This window comes from Ovis aries, chromosome 23 (genome assembly GCF_016772045.2).
Source record: "Ovis aries strain OAR_USU_Benz2616 breed Rambouillet chromosome 23, ARS-UI_Ramb_v3.0, whole genome shotgun sequence".
Lineage (NCBI taxonomy): Eukaryota > Metazoa > Chordata > Mammalia > Artiodactyla > Bovidae > Ovis > Ovis aries.
Genome location: NC_056076.1, coordinates 45,677,584 through 45,702,122, shown reverse-complemented (window position 1 = coordinate 45,702,122; position 24,539 = coordinate 45,677,584). Strand labels below are relative to the sequence as shown.

Sequence of the window (24,539 nt, the reverse complement as noted above, 5' to 3'; positions counted from 1 at the left end):
GCCCCCTCTTTACTACAGCAGCCCCAGCAAAACTTACCTCCACACGCTCACCACCACCCACCACTCTAGTAAGCCCCATTTTTTTTTTTTTTTTTTTGCTGTTTGTCCCTCCCATTGTGATGAAGTACTCCCCTCCCTAGGGAGGAACCATGTCTTTCTCGTTGTTGTTATCTCTAGACTTATAAGAAATCACATTTCAAATAATACTTGTTGAATGAATGGAGCAAAGATTGGGACTGCAAAGTAATTTACTCTCTGAGAATGCCTCAACACCTGCTTGTATGGGCAGGTTTTCTATTTTTCATCCCAGATTTTGAACCGGAAATTTTGCTGATTCTCCTGGTCTCTAGGGTGCCCCTGCCTAGTTTCATCCCTCACCCTTTGCAAATGCTGCGTAGCTGGTTTCCCTGCCCATGCTCCATGGAGAGCATTTCTGAAATATGACTAGAGCCTGTACCTCCCCTGTGAGAACCCTGCCAAGGCTCCTGGCAGCCTCCAAGGGAATGGCTCGTCAGACCAGCATCCAGCCTCCTTGCCCACCCCACCCATCTCACCCTCTTGGCTGCAGCCCTCCTGTGCTTTTTCAGTTCCTGAAACTGGCCCCACAGTTTCAGGCCATAACTTTTTTATGCCATAAATTATCATGACACTATTATTGCTCAAAACAGTTCTTAAATTGACAGGGAAGGGAGAGGGAAAGGAAAAATATCATTTCCCCACCTCAATAAATTTCAGATGGAACTATGGGAAGAGCAAGAAAGTGAGGAGTGCTGCTAGAAGAGCTGATGATGAAACTGAGGGGCACTGGTAATTTTACTGGCAAACATCTTGTTCATTAATTCAGCCACACTGATGAAACACACTTTGTGAGCCAGACAGATGCTGAGGCCTGTGCTGGGTTGGGGCTGGGGGCAGAAGTGAGATGCTCATTGGATTGTGGAGGGGCAGATGGCAGGTAGGGAGTCATGCCACAGAGAGATGTGTGCCTGGTGCAGGGAAGCAAGGGTGCTGAGGGAGTCTAGAAAAGGGGCTTCCCACACCCGAGAATGGTGTGCTTAGAGCTAGTCTTCAATGGGGAGGAAGAGGTGGTGAATCAAAGACATGGGCGATGGTCAGAGGAGAGGATAGGTTTCATCAGGATTGAAGCTTGAGAGGGTTCGGTCCAGAAACCATGAAAGCACAGGGTGGTCGCAGCAAAGATGGTCAGATAGGCAGGGGAGAATTACAGGATCACCAGGAGCTGGGGGAGCTATGAAAGGGTTTAGCACAGAAAGGGCTGGCCTTATACATAGCTTAGAAGTTCACTGGGTAACATGGACTTGGAGGCAAGGCGATGAGCCAAGAAATCGTTCAGCAACTTGCTTGAGAAAGGAGGCACAGACGGAAGTCACGCAGGCAGCCGCCTTGGAGATCTGTCTGAGGTTCAGGTGGGTTGGTTGGCAGACAGCTCAAAGGCCATTCCTGGGGGACAGGGACTCCAGGAGTTACTTGAGGCGGGGAGACTTCAGGAGGTGGTTGAGGGTTTGACCATAGAGTAGCTGGGCTGCCTGGCGGGGAGGGCAGGCAGCTGTGATGGTTAGTTTAGTGCATCGGCTTGTCTGGGCTCCAGTCCCCAGTTACTCAATCAAACACTTACCGGGTGTTGTTGTGAAGGTGCTTTGTAGCTGCATTTAAGGTCCATAATCAGCTGATTATGTTGTTGTCATAATCTAATAATGACATAATATAAGTCATAATCAACTGACTTTAAGTATGATCCGAGTGCTGCTGCTGCTGCTGCTGCTAAGCCGCTTCAGTCGTGTCCGACTCTCTGTGACCCCATAGATGGCAGCCCACGAGGCTCCCCCATCCCTGGTATCCTCCAGGCAAGAACACTGGAGTGGGTTGCCATTTCCTTCTCCAACGCATGAAAGTGAAAAGTGAAAGTGAAGTTGCTCAGTCATGTCCGACTCTTAGCGACCCCATGGACTGCAGCCTACCAGGCTCCTCTGTCCATGGGATTTTCCAGGCAAGAGTACTGGAGTGGGTTGCCAGTTCCTTCTACATGATCCGGGTGGGCCTGACTCAAAAAGACTTACAAGCTGAAGTTTTTCTGGGAAAAAAGAACCGTTACCTGTGGATAGCAGCTTCACTGCAGGCTCGAGAGTCCCATGCAGATTTTGGACTTGCCAAATCAGCCCTCACAATCCCATAGCAATAAGCCAGTTCCTTGGAATAAGTCTGTCCCTATCTATCTATCTAAGCTCCCACTGGTTCTGCTTTTCCTGGCTGACCCCAACTGATAACAACAGCTATGAGGGAACCAAACCCAGCACCCTGCCTGGAGAAGACCTCAAGTTCCCCTGCAGCCTTATCACTCCCTAGGGAAGGTGCTTCTTCCTCTTCCTCCTTCATCAGGAGCCCCATGGAGAAGCTAGTAGCAAAGATGAGTCTGTCTGGGGAAGGGAAGCACATCTCTACACATATGTGTGCCAAAGTACATGTCCCTACAAAGGGAGGACTGATTCTTGCCTCTCAGAGACCCAAATCAACCTAGCCCAGTGCATCTCGCTTTATAAGTACTCCCTCTCTCTCGTTATGGAGAAGAAAATGGCAACTCACTCCAGTATTCTTGCCTGGAGAATCCCAGGGACGGAGGAGTCTCGTGGGCTGCCGTCTATGGGGTCTCACAGAGTCAGACACGACTGAAGCAACTTAGCAGCAGCAGCAGCTCTCTCATTAACTCTTGGGCAATTCTCTGTGGCTTTAGCACATCGCAGGAGAATCCCCATCCTCGCTGTCTTTTCCATTGCTTTTAATTCTCACAACTCTCCGTTCCCTTATAAGGGCTTGAAATATATCCACCAAGTTTCTAATGAAGATCCTGCTCTATCTGCACATGTATCAATTAACCAAACTCAATCTCAGGCATCCTGGGGGTGAGATCAATTTTGTTCCAGATAGCTGTGCCAATTTCCACAGCTTCCAGTAGTATTTCAAACTCACCGAGAGCGCTTGGCAAGCCAAACATTTCCACATGGTTTACCCACATTAATTAATTTAGCCTCATGCTGCCATGGAGGGATAGGAGAGGGCAACTGGCTGCACAGGTGGAGTTTAAGGGAGGGCTGATAGGGGGAGGGTCCTTGTGAGCTGGGAGAGGCCTCCTCCCCCCAACGCCCCTTCCCTTCTACCCCACCCCGCACCTCCACCCATGATGATGTGTGGCTTTCTTTTTCTTGGACGTAATCTACACGGCTCAGCAGGAGGGCTTCCATGAAGCACGAGCAACGTGGGCCCCATGATCCCATTTCTGCACTGTCTTAAGGGTCGTCAGGGTGGCAAAAATCTTCTTAATGCATCTGCTAGGGGCAGCGGGCTCAGTATGATGCTGGCTCCCAAGGACTGAGTCAGGCAACTTGAAAAATGATGATGCCTGCAATGCCACCTGAGTGTGTGGGAGGGAGAGGGAAGGGCTGAGAGGGAGAGAAGAGGCTGGAGGCTGCCATTGAGTACTTAGGTCCATCCAGGAAACGCCTGAGAATCTTCTTGGTTCTCATCCTCATAGCAACCCTGCTGGGTACTTACTGCTATTTTCTTCTTAAAGAAGGGGAAACTGAGGCTTTGTTGTTAAAGTCTTTGCTGTTTTCTGTATCCATGGTGTCTCTCACATGGAGGGGTGAATCCAATTGCAAAGCTTGAAAGAGTCTGACCTTGGTGGAAAGTACCTGGTTTCCGGCATCAACATATGACTTCAGGTAATCACTCGATGCCTGTGTCCCTCGGTTTAGTTATTGGTTAATGGAAAGATAGTGTAAAATGGAGGAAAAACTGTGGGGTGTGAAGTCAGCCTACTTTACATTCTAGGACCTTCTATGCCACAGCTTTTTAAAACTCTATAAAATGGAAATATAAATAACCTATCTTATAGGGTTCCTGATTAAATGACATATTGCATATAAAGTGCTTAGTGTAAGGTCAGCCACATTGTTAAATGCTAAATAAGTGAAGTATCACTAATTTTTCATGGGGACATTGTGGAGATCAGTTTTTAGCTCATTTTAAATTAGCTCCTGCCTTTTGTATAACATATGTTTGGTACTTCCACAGATAATGCAAACGCACTGAAAGGGTGTAAAGAATACTATTATTTTTGTAATGCAAGGAAATAGCTTAAAAAGGTAGTTGAGGAAGTACGTAAAATTATGGAAGGGATGGTTCAATACACGAGGTGATCAGATTTTGGAGTGATTAATGCAGAAAAGTTTCATGGAAGAATAAATATCTGGGCAAGTTCTGGAAAGAGGAAAGGGTTATGTCTGGAGGAAAGGAGCATTTGTTTCTGGAGGGGTTAAAGGCTGGCAGAGATGGAAGGACACTGTGTGTGTGTGTGTGTGTGTGTGTGTGTGTGTGTGAGCGTGCGCATCTCTGTGTATGTGTGTGCATCTCTGTATAGAGTGTGTGTGTGTATGTGTGGATCTCTGTGTAGGGGTGTGTGTGTGTGTGGCATGGGGATGTACGTGTGGATCTCTGTGTAAGGGTGTGTGTGTGTGTGTGTGTGTGTGTGTGTGTGTGTGTGTGGCATGGGGAAGGATGACAGGTGGACACCTGGAAGGAACCTGTTCTGTCAGGTGTGACCGCTGCCAAGGGCAGTGGAGTCAGGGAGGTGGTGAGCCATGAAATCCATGTGCAGGAGTCTCACTTTGGTAGCAAGACTTGGGCTGTAGAATTCTTGGCTTGTTTCCTGGAGTTCCAGAATTTAGAACTAGAAGACATCTGGTTCAGCCTCCAGCCTATCAGGCTAGTAAATATTAACTCACATTTTTACAAGGAAGAGATTCATAAGGTGCCAAGAGTTATGAAGGGCCTGGTATCACAGGCCCCACTCTCCCTGGTTCACCCATCTGTCCTGACTTCTTCTCTTGGCAGAAGTAATAACCCATCCAGGAGAGAGAAGAGAGGAGGAAGGGGAGGAATGGTGTGGCAAGCAGGACCTTGCAATCCTCGCAATAAAATGAGGACTGAAGAAAGCTAGGCGGGCCCGCCATGAAGCTGGTGTGGGAGACCTGAAGTACTGCTGTCTGATTGGAGGAGGACATGGGCTGTTTAAACTCTGCTCTCCCTTCACCCCAGGATCCCTTGAGCCTCATAGCTAATGCCCAATATTCTGTGATATACCTTATATTTCAATCCCTCATTGCTATAGCAAGACCCCTAACGCTCTGCATCACTGAGTCCTCTAGCCCAGTACCCTGCGCTGGAGTCTGTACCATGGTGCTCCTCAAATCTCTGCTTACTCTGGTAGCAAATAATCTCTGCCATCCCTCTGGCCCCACTGCCCTGACTGTGCTAAACCCTGTAGCCAGGCAGTCTATCCTACAAGCTCCCTCTTCTCTGGTGTTCAAGGTCCTTCTTTAAATCACATTTTTAAAAAGTAAACAACGCTAAACATTCATCAGTTGAGGAGCTCCTGCAGGTTTTTATTTTTTATTTTTTTGGTCTTCTCCATTGGTCAGTCATAGTTCCAAATATTTTTTATTGAAGGAGCTTAGGGGCAACAGTCTTGCTGGGAAGGGGCAGTGTTAAAATCCTCAAGTAGCATGCGCAGAACAAGCCCAGCATTCCTCTTTAGCTGGAATACCAGAGAACAATAAAAATAGCAAACTTTTCTAAAAATCCTTTTGCCTAAGATTGAAGAAATGCTTGTGTGCTAAGTTGCTTCAGTCGTGTCCGACTCTTTGCTACCCTACCAGGCTCCTCTGTCCGTAGGATTCTCTAGGCAACAATACTGGAGTGAAGATCTTCCTGATGCAAGGATCGAACCCACACCCCTTATGTCTCCTACATTGCCAGGCAGATTCTTTCCAGGGCCACCTGGGAAGCCCTGAGGAAATGCCTAGTCACCGTATTTTAGAACATTATTCTTAGCGCTTTATTGTTAGTAATAGGATTATTGTTTGGACTGGCTGAGGGGGTGGTGTAGGAGATGATGGAGAAGCTAAATGCTCCCCACCGCCACCACACTGGCAAGGTGCCAACCAGTTCTTCCATATCCACACTGTTTGGTAAGTCATCACTGCCCACACATGCCTACTGAGCACTTGAAATACGGCTAGTCCAAATTGAGATATGTTGTAAATGTAAAATGAACACTGAATTTCAAAGACTTTGTACATAAGAATGTGATATTTTTCATTAATAGTTTTTAATGCTGATTACACGTTGAAATGATACTACTTTAGATATATTAGGCTAAATTAAAAAATGTTATTAAAATTAGTTAGAACTATTACATTAAAAGATGTAATACACTAAAATTTTAAAAACTTTTTTTAGTAAAAAATTTTAAATGATGTATGTGACACACTCATTGGAAAGCTGATGCTGAAGCTGAAACTCCAATAGTTTGGCTACCTGATGCAAAGAGCTGACATTGGAAAAGACCCTGATGCTGGGAAAGATTGAAGGCAGGAGATGAAACGGACGGCAGAGGATGAGATGGTTGGATGGCATCACTGATGCGAGGGACATGAGTTTGAGCAAGCTCGGGGAGTTGGTGATGGACAGGGAAGCTTGGCGTGCTGCAGTCCATGGGGTCGCAAAGAGTCGGACACGACTGAGCAACTCAGCTGATTGAATGTGACAGAGATCAATAGCTCATGATTTGTTTCTATGGAGCAGTGCTGGTTTAGAACCCCAGATCTTCTGTCGTTTGATGATGCTGGTTCCAGAGGTATCCCTGGACTCTATCAGTTTGAAGGACAGATCTGGGAAGTATCTGATTTATTACCAACAGTCACTTGAAGGAAGGAATAGCTTCACCTTATCGCCTCCCTTCTCTGCGCCTGTGTGTTGTCCCCAGCAATCACACTCACAGTGATGCTGACGATCACAGAGGTTGAGATCTGGGGGTGCGAGGATCCAAGCCCAGCTCTGCAGGTCCAGCCATCCACTGGGCCTCCTGCCCCTTACTAGGCCATGATGCTCTGTCTCCCTTTGTCAGAGAGAGCCGGATGGAGGAGGCCAGGGGTCGAGTGCTGCCCCTTTCTGCTCTAAAATGCCTGTTTCTCTTGGCTGAGGGAGGCCTTCAGAGCTTTCAGGCACAATACTGTGTGTTTGGGCTGTAAAGCAGAGCCCTGGGGACTAGGCTCCACCTTCCAGTCTCTGGCCCAGGCTTGGTGGCTGTGGGAATCAACCTCCTGCATCTGTTTCTCAAAATGTGTGTGTGTGTGGGGGGGTGATGGGGTGCCCAGGTTCACAGGGGAGCTGTGTTTATGGCATTCCGCCTCCAGATGGAAAGGAAACTGGTTCCATTTGATATCCTGATATGTGGCATTGGCGACAGGACATCAGGATATTTAGACATGCAGACAATTGGCTGAATCTTTATTTACTGTGCAGGCATTTAGAGACTCATAGATTGGGATGGGAAGGAGAGGAAGGGTTGAAAGAGTATCTGGTGTGATCCTCTCAATTTACATGTCAAATAACTGGAAGCAGAAATGCTGAAGGTCTGTCCAACCTCGCCAGCAAGAAGGTGGAAACTGCCGCACTGGGCCAGTGTCCCTTGGCCAGCAGCTTCCTTTCAAGATGTGGGAGAGGCATTGGTGCTGACCGTTCCTGACCCCAGTGATTCCATATACTCATCACCTCCCCTGCCGGGGATGTAGAGACTCTGGAGTCTGTTCCTGCAGGTCCCTGGCTGTGGCCAGCTGCTGCAAAGATTTCAGTCAGAGGCTTCTCATGGCCCCAGAGACTCTGCACCTTCCCCAGGTGTCCCAGGGCCTGAGACTGGAAGCTTGGGAATCTGTTGGCTCTCCTGACAGGCGGCAGGAGGGCTAGTCTGGGTCACAGCTGTGAAGTCAGTGAAATGGCCTTGGCCCTCCCAGCTGCCTCCCACGCGTGTGCCTTTTGGGGGATGTCTCCGTTGGTGGAGGGAAGCAGTCAGGTGAATAGCCTGCAGCCTTACTGCTCAAGTGCCTCCATGGCCCAGCAGCATGTTAGAACTGTGGACCCCCAGCTCCTCCGCAAACATGCTGAAGAACCTGCATTTCAGCAAGATTACTGGGGAATTTCTACGCTCAGTACAGTCTGTGAAGCACTGGCTTAGAATATTAGTGACTTAATTCATTGCCACACTCAGGGGGTACTTACATAACAAAATGGTAAGGTGAGAGTGAAGTGTTTGTTTCAAAAAGGGTACCTCCATCGGTAGGTGAGAAGGGGAAAGTAAAGACCTTAGTGCCCCTCACTGGTAATTAGGTCTGTGTTTCTGTATGGGGAAAGTAGGGTGGGGTGGGGTCGGGTGGGGTAGGGAGGGTAGTGGGTCATTTGAGAGCTTAGGCTCTGGAGCCTGATTGCTAAGTCACTTCAGTCGTGTCCGACTCTGTGCGACCCCATAGACAGCAGCCCACCGGGCTCCCCCATCTCTGGGATTCTCCAGGCAAGAATACTGGAGTGGGTTGCCATTTCCTTCTCCAGTGCATGAAAGTGAAAAGTCAAAGTGAAGTTGCTCGGTCGTGTCTGACTCTTAGCGACCCCAGGTACTGCAGCCTACCAGGCTCCTCTGTCCATGGGATTTTCCAGGCAAGAGTACTGGAGTGGGGTGCTATGGCTGAGGTTCAAATACTGACTCAGTAACTATGTCAGCTAAGTGATCTTAGTCCCCAATGAGACCTTGGGCAATTTGCCCCAGTTTTCTCATCTGCAAAATGGGGATAATAGTATGACTATATTATCTATTCACTAGGAGGAAACGATTTAACTCTTGCAAGCCCTTAGAACAGTACTTTAGCACACTGTACACACTTGCTGTGCCGTGCTCAGTTGCTTCAGTTGTATCCGACTCTGCAACTCCATGGACTACAGCCCACCAGGCTCCTCTGTCCATGGAATTTTCCAGGCAAGAATACTGGAGTGGGTTGCCACCTCCTACTCCAGGGGATCTTCCCAACCTAGAGATCGAACCCATGTCTCCTGCATTGGCAGGAGGATTCTTACCAGTGAGCCACCTGGGAAGCCACTGTACATGCTTAATTAAAGTCAATTTTTATTCTGATCATTTCCATGCATGAAGCCAACCCTGAGAGCTGGGTCAGAGATGTTCTGCCTGCAGAGTACGACATTCCTATTTAGGGACAACTGTTTGGATGACAAGTGAGTCATGATGGTCTGTGGACCCTTCCATTCTGGAGGTCTGGACTTCGGGTCCCTGGGGTGCCAAAGGCCTGGGGAAGAAGGGCCCCACTTGGCTTTCTGCAAGGCAAGCTACACACACACACACACACACACACACACACACACACACACACACACACACACGTGTGAACTGCCATTGCCATGTGCTGGGGCAGTTTCCAGAAAACAAAACCAAGTCACCTCCAGGGAGTCCTCACCCTGTTTTGTTTGAAAATAAACATGTAATAGTTTATGATGTGAATTATAGTTCAATAGGAAATGAACTAAGAGTGTCCAATTCCTTTAGGGTGGGTCATTTCATAGCTGAGGGGAGTCTGGGCCTGTGAGTTCTTACGAAAAAAAAAAAAACCATGTCAGCAGCTCTGATTGGAGGCAGAGAGCGCTGGTGCTCAAGGCGAACTTCTCTGCCTAGTCTGTGCTGGAAGGTGGAGAGAAGTCAGGAGCCCTCGGGTTTTAATTTGCCAAACCTCAGGCAAATCCTTCTCTCTCTCTCTATCTTGGGCCCTTCAGCTATAAAACAAGGGAATGGAACCTAACAGTATCCCCTGGTTTAGCTGGAGTTTCCTGTGCTCTAAAAAAAGTCATCTTGACAGCTCACTGGTGACAGTGGGGTGGTCAGCAACTTGACAGGGAGGGAAGTCAGGGTGACACCCCTCTCTGAGAGGAGTCAAACCTTTCCAAAGGAGCTCCCATGCCCCCCACACCCGCCCAGTGTGCAGCCTCTTTAGAATTCCCAGCACCGCTGTGCTTTCCTCAACAGCGCCTCTGGGCCCCCACCCTGCCCCAGCCTTGCCACTTCCCCCTTCTTCAGCAAGTTAACCAAATTCTCTCTTCATGGACAGTTCAATGGAAAGTTAGTCTGAAACGACAGTATATCATATTTCATGAATTTAATAGGGTTTTCATGATTTTACAAAGTGCCTCCACCAGACACTCGCAGCTGGAGGCGGCTCAGCGGGAGGCTGAAGCCCTGCATCTGGGTTTTTCAACTCTTGCCAAAATCCATTGAATTTGATCCGGAATGACTATGAATCTTTGGAATGTACAGTCCCTTTTCTCTTGCCTTATCCAAATAAAAAGGGGGAGGGGGAGGGGGGGTGCAGAGAAATATCCTAAGAGAATTCCATATGGAAACACTAAACGTGCATTATAAAGGATTTCCTATAAACAAAATCACGGTCAGAGATGTCGAACCCTCCCCATGTTTAAAACAAAGGGCTCTTGTGTGTGTGTTTGTGTGCACTTTCTAACATACACACGTATTCATGGGGTACCCTGGCCGTCCCCCTTTCTCCCTAGCTAACTCTCTTCTTTTCCATCTCCCCTGCCCCCAGACTAGCCCCAAACTCCTAACAAGAACAAACTTTAATCGTTCTGTGCAGTAAATCCCCTACAAATAAATATCCAGGGCAACTTCAAACGCGCTTAATTGGAAGCACATGGGAAGAACTCCCCAGTCCTGGCCAAGGCTGCAGGGCTGTAATTTAATGTTATGATCCGCCAGAAATATGCGCCATAATGAGCAGAGTTTGGGTTTCCTTTCTGTGTATCAGAAAACTGCAGGTTTGAGTTTTTTCACGTTCTTTTTTTCTCATTTGCTCCGCTTTTGTTCAGTCATCAAACTTCACATTTAACATCCCCCCATCAACCCCAAACGAAAAAAGACAACCGCAATCTAAACAAGCCTTCCTCTCTCTTTAACCTCTCCCCGCAACTCCCTTGCTTCAAACTGTGCATGACTGTTCTGTCTTTCCCTCTGCTGTGAAAGAATTATGGCTTAGGGTTTATGGGATTGAAAAAAAAAATGTGTTCAATCACCAGGATGGGAGAAATGAGGCTAAACCACCTCTGGACCCTCTAATGGTTTTATCATAGAATTATAGCTAGAATGGGCTGGCGGGAACTTTGAGAGGTCGTGCAGTCCATCCCTGGACTCCACACTGCTTTATCTCCAGCACTGAGGTCCGTGGGTAGCCGCCTCTCCTCAGGGATCACCCAGAGAGGAGTTTGTGTAACACTCCCCGGAAACTGAACCACATCCCTAAGCTTACAGTATAGGAAGTGTTTCACAGGTCCTATGAAAGTCACATGACCTAAGGCCATTTCTCTTCATCATATCCTTAGGAAGTGGAAGACTTTTCGATGTCATTTTTGGGGAGACTTCACTGGGGAGAATGCCTCCAGCCAAGAGGGTAGGAGCAACTCCTTCTGGTTTCAAAGAAAGGAAACCCAATGCTAAGTTCCCTTTGCATAGAACTGCTGAATATCAGTCTTCAGAGGAAACTCAGGGGCCATCCAATCCAACTGTGCCTGAAGATCTGGGGTCTTCTTAATGGTGCCCAGGCCCTTCTAGCAACTGGAAGCCCACTGTCCCCTCAGCCAGTTTCTTCTACTTTGTGAGAGTTCTCATGATCAGATAGCTATCTCTCCTATTGAGCCCAGATTCATATTTTCATTCTTTGCTTTTGCTGGGCTTCATTCTCTTCTCTGAAGCTACATGGAAGAATTCAAATTCCTCTGAATGACAGTCATATTCCTGTCATATCATTATCATATTCATATCACATCATTATCATATTCATATTATATTATTATTATATTTACATCATAACATATTCATCCCAACTTTTCCCTTTCCAAAAATGAAGAAAGGACCAACTCAGCTTTTTCAGTTACTCTGCCCCGTCTCCCACCTTCCCAGTTCAATATATAGTCTCTACCACTCAGCAGAATCTTGGTCTTTGTTTATTCTACCTACAAAATCGGGGTAATTCTGTCATTTGTTCCTACTGCTGAGAATGGTGAGGATTGTCTTGAGATGGAATATAGTTTCTGTTGCCTTTGTCTTCAGCGCTAACACAGTTGGCTGGTGAGAGAGAGCCCTCTATCCTCACCATTTTCAGTTGCCTTTCCTAGCTGGGGGGCTCTGGGCCAGCCACTCTACCTCTCTGGGGGCTAGTTTCTTCCTATGGAAAATCAGAGAGCTGGATTAAATGACTTCCAAGATTCCTTCTAGTTCAACAGGCTCACAAGGGCAGATGTTGACACCAACTGGAGCCAACACCCTAGAAGCTTTTGTATCTTCGATCCTGCTGCCTTCTGCTCATCTATCAACTGGTGAATGAATGAGAAGTACTGAACCAAGTTAGGGCTTCCCTGGTGGCTCAGAGGACAAAGTGTCTGCCTCCAATGCGGGAGACCCGGGTTCGATCCCTGGGTTCGGAAGATCCCCTGGAGAAGGAAATGGTAACCCACTCCAGTATTCTTGCCTGGAGAATCCCATGGACAGAGGAGCCTGGCAGGCTACAGTCCACGGGGTCGCAAAGAGTTGGACACGACCGAGCGACTTCACTTCAAACCAAGTTAAAGAAGATATGGCTCTTGTCTGCTGGGAACCTACCTTCTGGTTCATGAGATAAGAGATACACAGAGGACAGAACCAGAGGACAGGGTAAGACATCTTATATCCAGGTGGGTGCCAGAAAGAGTATCCTGGAAGGGGGTTCTCATTCCCAGTGTTGACACACTGATAAAAGCAACTGGTTGTGTGGTGGTATGCTGCAGGCCAGATGTTTTCAGTAACAGTTAAGGGACTGTGTTTGTGAGTGTATAATTAAAAATAAAGCAGAATAAGAATATTTTTCTATACCATTATTCTCAGTCATGCACAATCTATGACAGGCTCTTAAAGCAGTAGATAAAGGGGCACAATTATAGCTAGCATTTAATCTCTACTGCTTTCCATAGCCTGAACCCTGCCCCACCAATCCCTGCCTGGGGGCCCCACCCCTTACCTAGAAATCTGTGGTCTGTGGGAGCCCCATTTATTTTACAGGGCATGGTAGCCAATGCCTACTAACCACTGACACATGACTGAAGGACAGAAGGAAGAGACCTGTGGGTCTGAAGAAAGAGCAAATCCTCAAAGGATGGACTCAAAGCTTGCACCAGGCTGGGGAAGGGGTGGGGAGTGCAGCCAGCCAGGGCCTGGTCCAAGCCCCCATCGTGCCTTTGGACTATTGCCATCTTGCTTCCACTCTTGTTCCCTTACAGAATATGCTCCATGCGGCAGCCAGAAGAAACATTCGAAAACAAATTAGATCATGCTGCTTCTCTGCTCTGGATCTTTCAATCACTTTCCAAAGTACTGGGAATGATATCCTAACCCAAGCTGAGGCCTCTCAGGTTTATGAGAATCAGCTTCCCACTATCCTTCCTGCCTAACTTCCCGCCACCTCTCCTTTTGTGCTCCACTCCTTAACCATATAGCATTCTATATCCTGCCTACACCAGCCAGGCACACTCCTGCCTCAGGGCCTTTGCACAGGCTGTTCCCAGATAAGTGACTCGCTCCCTTGTTTTCTCAAGGTCTTTACAAGGGAGGCGTCCCTGATCACTGCATCTAGGGCAGCATTCCCTTCCATTCTCTCCCTAACTCACACCACTTTTTCCTGTAGTATTATTACTACCTAATAGTGTACGATCATCATATCTGTCTATTGTCTCTCTCTGTCACAAGAGGGAAGGGAACTTTGCCTTGTTTGCATCACTGGTCACCTAGATGAGCCCTTTCATTCTAGTGCTGATGGAAAGGTCGAGAGAAGTAAAAGGACTAGTCCACAGCAGTGTTTCTGAGGGACCCAAGAGAAGAGCTCAAGCCATCCAGTCTCCAACCTGTGCATCTCTTATTAAGGCCTGCTGATTTTGATCTGAATATTTCAGCATTTAACGTTTTCCAGAGCATTTCCCACAAACACCATTTTGTCCTATATGCATAAACCTGCTGCCAGATTCTCAGTGTCAGCTTACAGAAGCATAAAGCGAACTTCAGAGATGAAGGGATTTTCTGAAAGTCACAGGGAGCTGGGGCTGGAACCCAGGGCCCACAGCGTCTGCCGGCCAGGGCTTCAGAGCTGCAGAACTTGCCTTTCAAAGAAGGAGGGCTGGCATTGTCGTTGTCCCCGCATCCCCCTACCCCGCACCGCAGTAACCCGCCGCCCCCTTGCTAATCGACAGGTGCATTTCTGAGCACTTCCATTCTCATCTGGCTTCTGAGAAATCCAGCCCCCTCCCCCAGGATCCGCACTCTCCAGTAGAAGCAGCCCGGACCGGGGCGGGGGTGGGGTGGGGGCGGGAGAAGGAGGTGGAGGGGTTTGTGGGGGGAGGGCCATTTCTGATGCTAAATTGGCCGGCGCAGAACGGAGGAGGGTGCAGCTGGATTCATCAGCTGCCTTCAGTCTCTCGCATTGAAAGCTGGAAGGAATGTGCGGTAATTAATAAGCACTCGGGCTCCCAAGGGAGCAGTCCTGTGGGTGAGAGGAGGCAGTGAGGTCCTGTTAAGGTGTAACAGATCTGGCCCCCTCTGAAATTAATCCAGCCCGCGGGACAAGCATCGTTTCTGCCCGAGTTGTAAAAAGACAACGCCATTTTAAAAATCATCCCCATCGACAAAATCCTAAAATGGCAGGATGTCCCCGTCACCCTGTCTCTGTGTCGCTTCGACTCCGATTTGAGACGGGCGCTGTCAGCACCGGTGGTGGCCGGTCACGTGCAAGGTCCGAGGGGAGGTGTCCTGCAGTATAAAATACACACTGGCATTCTGCAGACTCTGTGTGAAACCCAGAAGGTAAAATATCTTAGTAATAATCTTTTATAAGGATTGGATGTTGAAGTAATATTTTGGATATATTGAGTTAAAAATATTAAGGTTAATTTTGGCTGTTTCTTCTTAACAATTTTAATGGGACTACTAGAAAATTTAAAATGACATATGTGGCTTGCATTCAGCAGTCCCTGGAACTGGCTCATGCCAGCTCCGGAGAATCAACAGTGTGCCTTTCCTCCCAACTCTTGTGTTTAGTGAGGTCAGGTTAGCGTCTTGAAATTAGTATTGGTGGGATTTTTAACACTAAAATTGGCAAGTGCTAGAAATCAGGATTTTTTTTTTTTTAAGAGCTGGTTTATCAACACACTACTTACATTATATTTCCCTGTTAGTTCTGTTCGAGGTGTTTTGTTTCTTAAGATGTCCTTTCTGGGTATGCAGGTTGCGGGTGGGAGTTTTGTGTGCTTTCCTCTGTCTTTTTTCCCTAGTGCTTATATTCTTGTTTTTATTTATTTATTCATTCATCCACAATCATTGAATAAGCACTGTGCATAAGGTACTGTTTTAGACCATACAGATTTATGATGAATAAGTCACAGTCCTGCTCCAGGAGCACTCAGGATCTAGTGGGAATGAGAACAGAAGTTGGGGCAAAGTGCTGTGGCAGTGGTGGGGCTGTTTAGTTGCTAAGTCCTGTCTGACTCTTTTCTGACCTCATGGACCGTAGCCCATCAGGCTCCTCCGTCCATAGGATTTCAGCAGTGGTGAAGGTGAGGTCAAATGAATAGGACAACCTGCAGAGCATGGACAAGGGTGAGACACAGGGGCAGGAAAAGCTTCAGAGAGGAAAGGTGATTTGAGCAGGGTCTTCAAGGATGAATAGGAGTTTGTCAGGAGAGACTGGGAAAGATCATTCCAGCGTGGGATCACGACAGCATGGGAGACAGAACAGAGGAGTGATGTTAGATGAGACTGGAAGAGAATTTTGGAACGCAAAGAAGAAGCCGTTGTGAAACATGCAAAAAACCTCAGACAGATTTTCTCTTTTCCTTCCTGCTCCCCTTCCCCAATGTCTCTTTCTAATAATGGGAAATTGGAATGTAGAGCATTTATCCTTTTAAGCCCCTTCTCCCAGGGGTCAGGGATTACATGAAGGAGATAAGGGTTTTCATGCCAAGCCCTGGGTGGAGTGATGAGGAGATCAGACTGGACCCCTCATAGGGCAGTGGACTCCGAGACTCTGTGTGTGGAGTTTGGGGTGCTCCATTTCATTATTTGGAGTGTTCCTAAGGAGGTGGATGTCTTTGGAATCAAAGGGTGTGTCACTGAGATGAAGAGTGAACATGAAATAAGTTCGCTGCCTATTGGTGCCAGTGGCAGAGTGATGTTACAGCAAAGGGTGCTGAAAAGAGTGTGGCAGAGGCTTGATGTTTGTAGTAGGAAAATCATCCCCTCATTTTGACCTCAATTTTCTCATCTCTAAAATGTTTAAGTCATACTCGATTCTGTGTTTCAACATTTATCATAGCTGTTGATTATTTTATGTTTCTTCTTCATGAGTTTTAAGAATATTTTCTATTTCCCATAAGTAAACCCTAATTTATTTTTTATTTATGTGGTTTTGGTCAGTAGTGCATAAGGAAAAAAAGCTTTCTCATTTCTAGTCCAATATCGTTTCCTTCCTCGCTTGCCAGGGGTTGTCTCAGTCTGTTCTTAGATCAGGGAATATTTAGATGCTAGAGGCAGAGATTCGGCTCCCTAGACCAGGTGCCCAGGGTGAGCCCTTCTTTTCATCCTCTCTCCGTGACTGAGGGTTCGTGAAACTTCAGAAACCAGTGGGCCCAGAGCAAAGGTTTTCTGAACTGGATGGGGTGATGCGTGTTCTGTCTGACCGTTTCTTATTTGCATCTGTAGCTCACTCATCTTGACTCTGCCCACTTCTATCAGAAGGTGCCCCTTCGTGACGGATTTGTCTCGCTTGTTTTCTCTCTGCTCTAGAGTTATCAGTGGATCCTTGGGGAGTCAGAGGACCGGGCTCCACTGGATGAGGGAGGCTCCGTTCTTTCAGCATGGCTCTCCTCTAGCCACCTGTCAGATGGCTCCCAAGAGCCTTCCTTCTCCTCATCCTGATGGCATGATCACTTGCCCCAACCCCCAGCTCCAGAGACACCTCCTGTTTCCTCTCTGACTCAATTCCTTCAGGTTCTCTCTGTGAAATCTCCCTAGTCTTGAGCCTGTATCCCCCTCCCCGCCCCCGCCCCGCCCCGCCCCACTGCCCCGCTAATCACCTATAGACATTGGCTGTGGGTCCTTGCCTGCTCCTTCAGGTCTGCATCTTGCCCTCCAAAGCACACAGTAGGTCTGGGAGTATGTGGACCTTGTAGAGAGAGGGGGCAGGAGGAGATGCCTGCTGGCTGGCAAATAAACGCCAGGACAAGTTTCCAGCTCGTTGGCACCTTACCTGCTTTGTCTGTAAGATGGGAATAATATTCCCTGTCCTCCTTCACAGAGACTTTTTTGGAGAATCAAAATGGACAATAGAAAACAGGATTTGAAGGACCAGGAAGTAGGTAGAACTGAGGTGCCCCTCCCAGGCCTCGATCTCTGGACCGTCAGTGTGATAAACATACAAACAGGAAAACTTGGACATCGGTCTGTCTGGAACCGAGCATGATTAGTTAAAAAAGAAGGGAAGACTCGGGGTGGTGGCAGTCACAGAAGCTGTTTTCAAACATGTCAGGGGCTGTCTGATGGTAGATGCTGGCTTAATGGAGCTGGAAGGTGGGAGGAGTCTGCAGACACGCAGAAGCGGGCAGAGATCTCAGGGAGGAAGGAAGTTTCTAAGTAGAGCTGTCCCATTGGTCCTGGGCTGTGGGTGCCAGAGGACCCCTCAGAGGTGCTTGCAAAAGGGTTGCTTATTCTGCAGACAGATGTGAAAATGATTGCAGCTTCTCTGGAGGACAGGAGCAGCTCAGACCATGGTTCTCTTTGTGCTACTTGGACCTTAGACTGGATAAGGTCTAAGGAGGCTAGGGCAGGGTGCAGAGGCCCACACTGACTGCTTTGGTGCCGAGCCCTTCTCCACCAGTCTATTAGCGGAACTGAGTCTAAGAGAAGATGTACCACTTGCCCCAGGTGTACGGCAGAGCCAGAGTTCAAACTTGGTCTCTCTGACTCAGAGCAGGTGCTGGTGTGGCTTCTGGCCACCACCAGGAAAGTGAATGTGAAAGTCGCTCCGTCATGTCTGATTCTTTGTGACCCCATAGCCTATTCAGTCCGTGGCATTCTCTAGGCCAGATTACTGGAGTAGGTAGCCTTTCCCTTCCCCAGGGGATCTTCCCAACCCAGGTCTCCTGCATTGCAGGCGGATTCTTTACCAGCTGAGCCATGAGTGGTGTGTTAATTCTCTCTACTCTTTCAGTCCCTGGCTCTCCTTCCTCTTGTGAAGCCTGCCCCTTACAAGTGCTGCTTATCAGCTCCCTCTCTTAGCCCCCTGCTGCCCGGGGCTCTGCGCTATGGCCTCTCTACTTAGCTTGGATCCTGAGCTGGCTCATCCCAGGGTGTCTCCCTTGAGGACCCTGGACCCCTTGCTCCCCTGTCAGCCCATGCCTGTCCTTCAGCCCTGCAGGCCTGCCTTGCGGTACAGGGCTCTTTGGGGATGTTGGCACACTCGTGGCCCATGTCTATCAGGTGGCTGACCCTCTGGGCCCCTAGCCCTCCTGCCCTCTCTTTTCAGCTCCCTTCCTTATTGCCATAGTGCCCATTCAAACAGTCGCTGATCTTTTCATCACCACCCCCCACCCCCCCGCCACACCCAGCTCTACCCTCCCTGCCCAGGGCAGAAGGATGACCCTTCATGAACACTTTGTCCCCTCCTGGCTCTGCTGTGACTCTGGCTCATGTTGTCTGGTTTCCTACATGACTGAACGCCTCCCTGTTGCCAGCAGACGTCTTCCAGTTCTGATCTCATGGCTCTGCCTAAAGATTGAGGTATTGTGACCTCTTCATACTCCACCACAATCTATTCCCCAGCATTAATATTCCAAGATGCTGTCTTACACATTACACACTCTGGTTTCGGGACACACCTCAGGGCTCTGCAAGCTCACCATCTCCTTTCACAGCTCCATACTTCTGTACATGCTCCTCCCTCCATCAGCCCTCCACGTGGTCCACATGTTCTCTCCCTGACATCCAGTTTCCTTTCGCTACCAAGATTTTCCTGGTTCCCCCCAAGCAAAATTAGTTGCTCCTTTTTATATTTCCTACAAGCTTCAGTTTATACTTCTGGTACTTTGCACAGTGTTTCCCCCACTAATCCATAAGCACCTTGAGGGCAGGGGTGAGTCTTATTTGTCCTTGTAGCTCTAGAGCCTGTGGCAGGCCTGGTGGAGTTGGTGCCTGGCCCATGCCTAGTGAATGAATGGGTAAGTCCCTTGCTTCCACGCTGCTGACGTGGAAGCGGCAGGCATGGCAATGACATATACTGAGCAACAGCAAACCTGCAACCATGAAAGCTGGTTTTCCCCCTTTCTATTTGAAGGAGACATAATTTTAAAACATTTGAAAATAACCATAACTTAGAAAACCATGTATGGAGGGGGAAGTAATTTCCCTACTGTGTAAACATCCTTGTCAATGTGAACACCTGAATGTGTCTTAGATCATCACTACCATGCCAACCCATTAGTAAGAAAAAGGAAACTCCCATGAATATGTTTATCCCTTGCATAAAGTTGTATATTTTTTTCAAAGACCTCCGTATGTGCGATCTCACTTGATCTTCGTAACCTCCATGAGGTTGATTGCAAAAATGGCTCTAATTTTCCATCTCTCTCTGGACATGTGCCCTCTATAAAGAGCCTTTGCAGCTCTTCCTACAGTGGCAGACTCCACTTCCTTATCCCTGGGATCTGTGTTGGCCTCATGACTTGCTTTGGCCAGTAGGACTTTTGGAAGTGACATCATGCTAAATATGAGTTTAGGCCACCAAATGCCTTGCAGCTTCTTCTTGCTCTGTTGGACTCTAGTGACTTTCATGGGATAAGTGTAGGCTGGTTTTCTAGAGATTAAGAGGTCGCATGAAGCAGAACTGAGCCACCTGATTCATCCTAGTGAAGACCTCTGCCACATGAACAAGCCCACCAAAGCCAACTTTCCACATGCTAGCAGACCCATGAGCAATCTAGACCCACGGCAATCTTCAGTTTGTGAGCTGAATTGTTTTTTTATGCCTATAAGTTTGGGGTGGTTTATTATGTAGCGCTAGCTAATTGATAACACTCCCTGTGAGAGAAGTAGGACAGGAATGGCAGTTATAGGTGAGGAGGCTTGATGATCCAAAACTCCAGTTCCTAATTCAGTGCTGTTTCCACAATGGTTTTCAATAATTGGTTGATCACAGAGTCCTTCCTTCAAGTAAAATCATATGGAGTCCCAATATGGAAAACTAGTCAATAGAACACTCTTTCTATTGAAGCTGGTCCAGGGCCCTAAATACACTGTTTATTTACATTATGGTCCAGTGTATATATCAGATACTTAAACTTGGCTTTGAGACAGTTGGTGGCATTCAGGGCAAGCAGAATACGTGGTTTATGGTTGGCAATAACCTCAATCTAGTGGGAGAAAAACAGATCAAACCTGAAATGATGATGAACAGTATTAAAATAGTGACACATGTTGAGCTTTGTGGTAGATGTTCTGGATCCTCAGAGTGCGGTAGCTATGGTAGTGGTTGACTGAGGGTATTCAGAACAGGGGTCATGGAAAAGGTGGATTGAAAAGCTGGATAAGATGTTAATGAGTGAAGGAGAGAAAGAGCCTTTTTAGGGAGGAAAATTATATAGCTCCAGGGAGGGAAGGAGCATTATTTTTTGTGGGACAGTTCAGGAGGTTTGGTTTACAGAGTTAAAGGGGCTGTTGGAAGGGTTAAAGGGGCCGCCTTGGAAGGGAGCGAGTTAACCATGGAGGTGGGACAGTGTCAGAGAAGTCCTTTAAGACCCATGTCTTCCATGAAACCTTCAAAGACTAGTTTATCTTATATCTGAACTTCCTGTCCTGCAATAAGTGTTTCATGATTTTTCTCCTACTCTTGAGTGCATGTTCCTGAAGGGCAGAGCTGGCTTCCTCTTTTCTTGATGTCATCCTACGGTTGACTGTCTACTGGGAGAGTTGATACTTGTACACTGAGCGCCTGATGAACTTCACGGTGTCAGGTTCCTATAACTCACAGCATTGGGATCACAGTTCCTCTCCTGGACTCCTTCTTAAGGAAGTCCTGAAGATTATTCTAATCACAGCCATTGGCCTAGCTCTGTGGTTGGGGAAGCGTGATGCTCACAGACAGGGAAAATCGGATTTCATAGCTTTTAAGGCTCTGACTTCTGGATTGCATGGAATGGGGAAAAGGGCCTGTTAGCCATTAATACTATGGAGACTATTATGGGAAATATGTTAGTTTTAAACATGTTCCCCAGTTCTTTGGCAATCCTTCCATCAAAAGGTAGCTCTTGTTTGCAAATATTTTCTTCCAGTCTGTAGGTTGTCTTTTTGTTTTATTTATGGTTTCCTTTGCTATGCCAAAGCCTTTAAGTTTGATTAAGTCTCATTTGTTTATTTTTGCTTTTATCCTATTGCCTTGGGAAACTGACCTAAGAAAACATTGGTATGATTTACGTCAGAGAATGTCTTGCCAACTTTCTCTTCTAGGAGTTTTATGGTGTCATGCCTGACATCTGAGTCTTTGGTCATTAAGCATTATTTACAATAGGCAAGACGCGGAAGCAACCTAAATGTCTATTGACAGATGGGCGGGTAAAGGAGACATAGTATATGTAAATGTGCATATGCATATATGTGTGTGTATACATACACACATACATGTGCCATGTCTATACATATATGACTATTACTCAGCCATAAAAAGGAATGAATAAGGCCGTTTGCAGCGACATGAATGAGCCCAGAGAATGTTATACAAAGTGAGAAAAGTAAAAAAGAGAAAGACGAATACCATTTAATACCATTCATATGTGGAATCTAAACTGTAATACAGATGAACTTATTTATGAAACAGGAACAGACTCACAGAAATAAAGAACAGACTTGTGGTTGCCAAGGGGAGGGGAGGTGGAGGAGGGCTGGATTGGGAACGTGAGGTTAGCAGAGGCAAGCCATTACACATAGAGTCAATAAACAACGAGGTCCTACTGTATAGCACAGGGAACTGTATTCAGTAGCCTGTAACACACCACAATGGGAAAGAAAACAAAGTGATTCAGATATATATACACATGTATGTACTCCAGAAATTAACACAACATTGCAAACAAACTATACTTCAATAAAAAATAAATTTTAAGAATGGCAAAGCTTATTCTCTTCCTCTTGATTATGGGCTAGTGTTTGTAACTTGCTTCTTATACATAGAAAAGGACAAGTGATACTGCTTGACTTTTTTTTTAATTTTTATTTTTTTAAAAAATTTAAATTACAACCCAATCAAAAAATGGGCCAAAGAACTAAACAGACTGCTTGACTTTTGAAGCTAGCTCAGAAAAGGCAGTATAGCTTCTGCCTAGCTGTCTGTAGCTTTGGATTTGCACGTTTGGAGCGCTGAGCCACCATGTGTATCAACCCTATTTTCTATTTTCTGTATCTTATTGCTTTGCTATTTTAATGCTTTGCTAACCCCAAAGGGACGTTCCCTCCAAAATTAGCTAATTCCTAGAGACAGCAAGGAACTCACCTGGGAGCACATCCTTCTTACGCAAACTAGCTGATACAGATAGAGTCCATGTCCCCAGTCCCCTCCTATATTGGGCTTTCACATTCTGGGCCATTATTCATCTGCTCTGATCATCTCAGGGCCAGATACCAGACAACTAGGGATAGCTTGCATGCCTGTGAGCCTGATGAGATTATTTAAACTAGCCAGTCTTAAGCCTGCATCCTCTGCTCCACCATTTCCTCCCACAGAAATGCAATAAAGGTTCTCACCTACATTCCACCCTACTCCACCCCCTAACTGATCCTGGTGCTTCCGCTCGTGACTCTCTGTGGTGCAGTATGCCTCCTTCTCTTGGGATCTGTGAATTTACTAAACTGTCTTTTCAGTGGAAAATGTCTCCTGATCTCACTACACCTCAATAACTATAAAACCTAGATTTTAAAAGACCATGTAAGAAGACTGGGCATACTGAAGCCACCGTACAGGAGGGGCCACATGTAGAGATGACACAGAGGAGGAAGGAGCTGCTCAAGGAGCCCCAGGTGATGTTGGAGCCTTTTTAACCCAAGTGCTGGATATGTGTGGGATCCTTTGAGAAGACCCCTGCTCCAGCCATCTTCTGATTGCAACCTCATGGAAGACACCTAGCAAGAATTGCCAGTGAATCCCCAGAACTGTGAGATAATTATAATGAATGACTTATTACTTTGTATCGCGAAGTTTGGATGGCTTGTTACAGTCAAAGGTATCTGAAACAGGAGGGATGACCAAAGTCATGGTTCTGTTGATTTCATTTCTGTTCCCTCTGGCTGTTGAATCACTGTTCATGCCTCTTAGGATCATTTAATTCCTGAAGTTTGAAATGCCTCTAGTTCTAGCAAGATTCTGTAGACTGACCCTACCCGCCACCCCAGGGCAGTTAGTAATAGCCCTCTTGTATCGCTTGGTGCAATGCCTTAAAGAAAACATCTAAAACTATTTAGAAATATTTCTAGGGGCACCAGGATGAAATACAGAGCTCAGCATGGCCAATCAGAAAAAAAAGAACAGGGGAGAAAATAAAAACGAGACAAACCAGGCTTTCAAAGAAAATTGAGGATCTGGAAAGCCTTCAAGTCTTTTGATTTATATTTAAACATTTCTCAAGATTGAAGTCTTGATTAGCCTAGTCCTCTCAAGTTCTGCCCCAGCCCTGATTTATGGGAAGGCCAAGCCAAAGCAAAATGAAAGCAAAATGAGATATTCTTTAAAATTACCTTGGAGCACTTGAAGAGGGCACAAGTGCTAACGTGGAGATTAAAAAGGAAGTGATGAGATGGGCTTCTGAAACCCTTGATCTGCGGACGTCTGGACTGTAGGGAGGGGGGCTTATGAGTGATGGGCTACAATCGCTGCAGGTGAGACCCCTGCAGGATGCTTTGTTTGGCTTGGCTCCCCGTAGACTGAGCTCTCCATCAAAGAGTGGCTCTGAGAGCCCAGGCTGGCATTATGATTTGGTGACCCTTCCTTCATTAGCTGGAAGGGAGAAACTTCTAGCACAGAGAGAATGACAGGAGTGTGAAGGGAGGAGGAGATGGATTGGCTGTGGAATGTAACAGTAGAAATCAAACCCACATTAGCTCAGAGCCTGAATCACCTTTAGACCCAGGCAAGAGGAGGCTTTGATCCAGGCTCCCTACTCTGCCCCTCTCCCAGCCACCTTCCACCTGGGCAAGAAACCTATGGGACCACAAAGACATGCTCACAGTAGCTGACTGTCTAGGCTTCACCCTGGGTATCTGGGGTCTGTGATTTCCTGACTAAATGGTTCCAAGCCCACTCCCAGGGGCTGCATGGGCTTCCTCTTTGGTTCATTCATCTGAAAACAGACCAGGTGCTGTGTGTACCCCAAGACTTGAGGGTTGGACTGGTGGTGGCTATTAATAGGAGGGGGAGATGGGACACATGGTCTGGCATGTTCACGTGCATGTGCACAAGGACCTTAAAATGTGGACAAAGCCAAGGGTGGAAAGAAGAAAGTGGTAT

General features: G+C 47.0%; 1 protein-coding gene and 1 long non-coding RNA gene across 4 annotated transcripts in view; one reads left to right on the top strand and one right to left on the bottom strand.

The window, feature by feature from the left end:
- The window catches only part of SLC14A2 (solute carrier family 14 member 2), a 495,406-nt gene that overhangs the window by 92,048 nt on the left and 378,819 nt on the right, over positions 1 to 24,539 (bottom strand). The gene's annotated exons all lie outside the window — the stretch shown is intronic.
- Positions 14,635 to 24,539, top strand: part of LOC105610529 (uncharacterized) — a 31,374-nt gene continuing 21,469 nt past the window's right edge. Inside the window, exons 1-2 of the long non-coding RNA XR_009598159.1 lie at positions 14,635 to 14,803; positions 22,950 to 23,259. This is a non-coding gene — a long non-coding RNA (uncharacterized LOC105610529). The remainder of the gene's footprint in view (positions 14,804 to 22,949; positions 23,260 to 24,539) is intronic.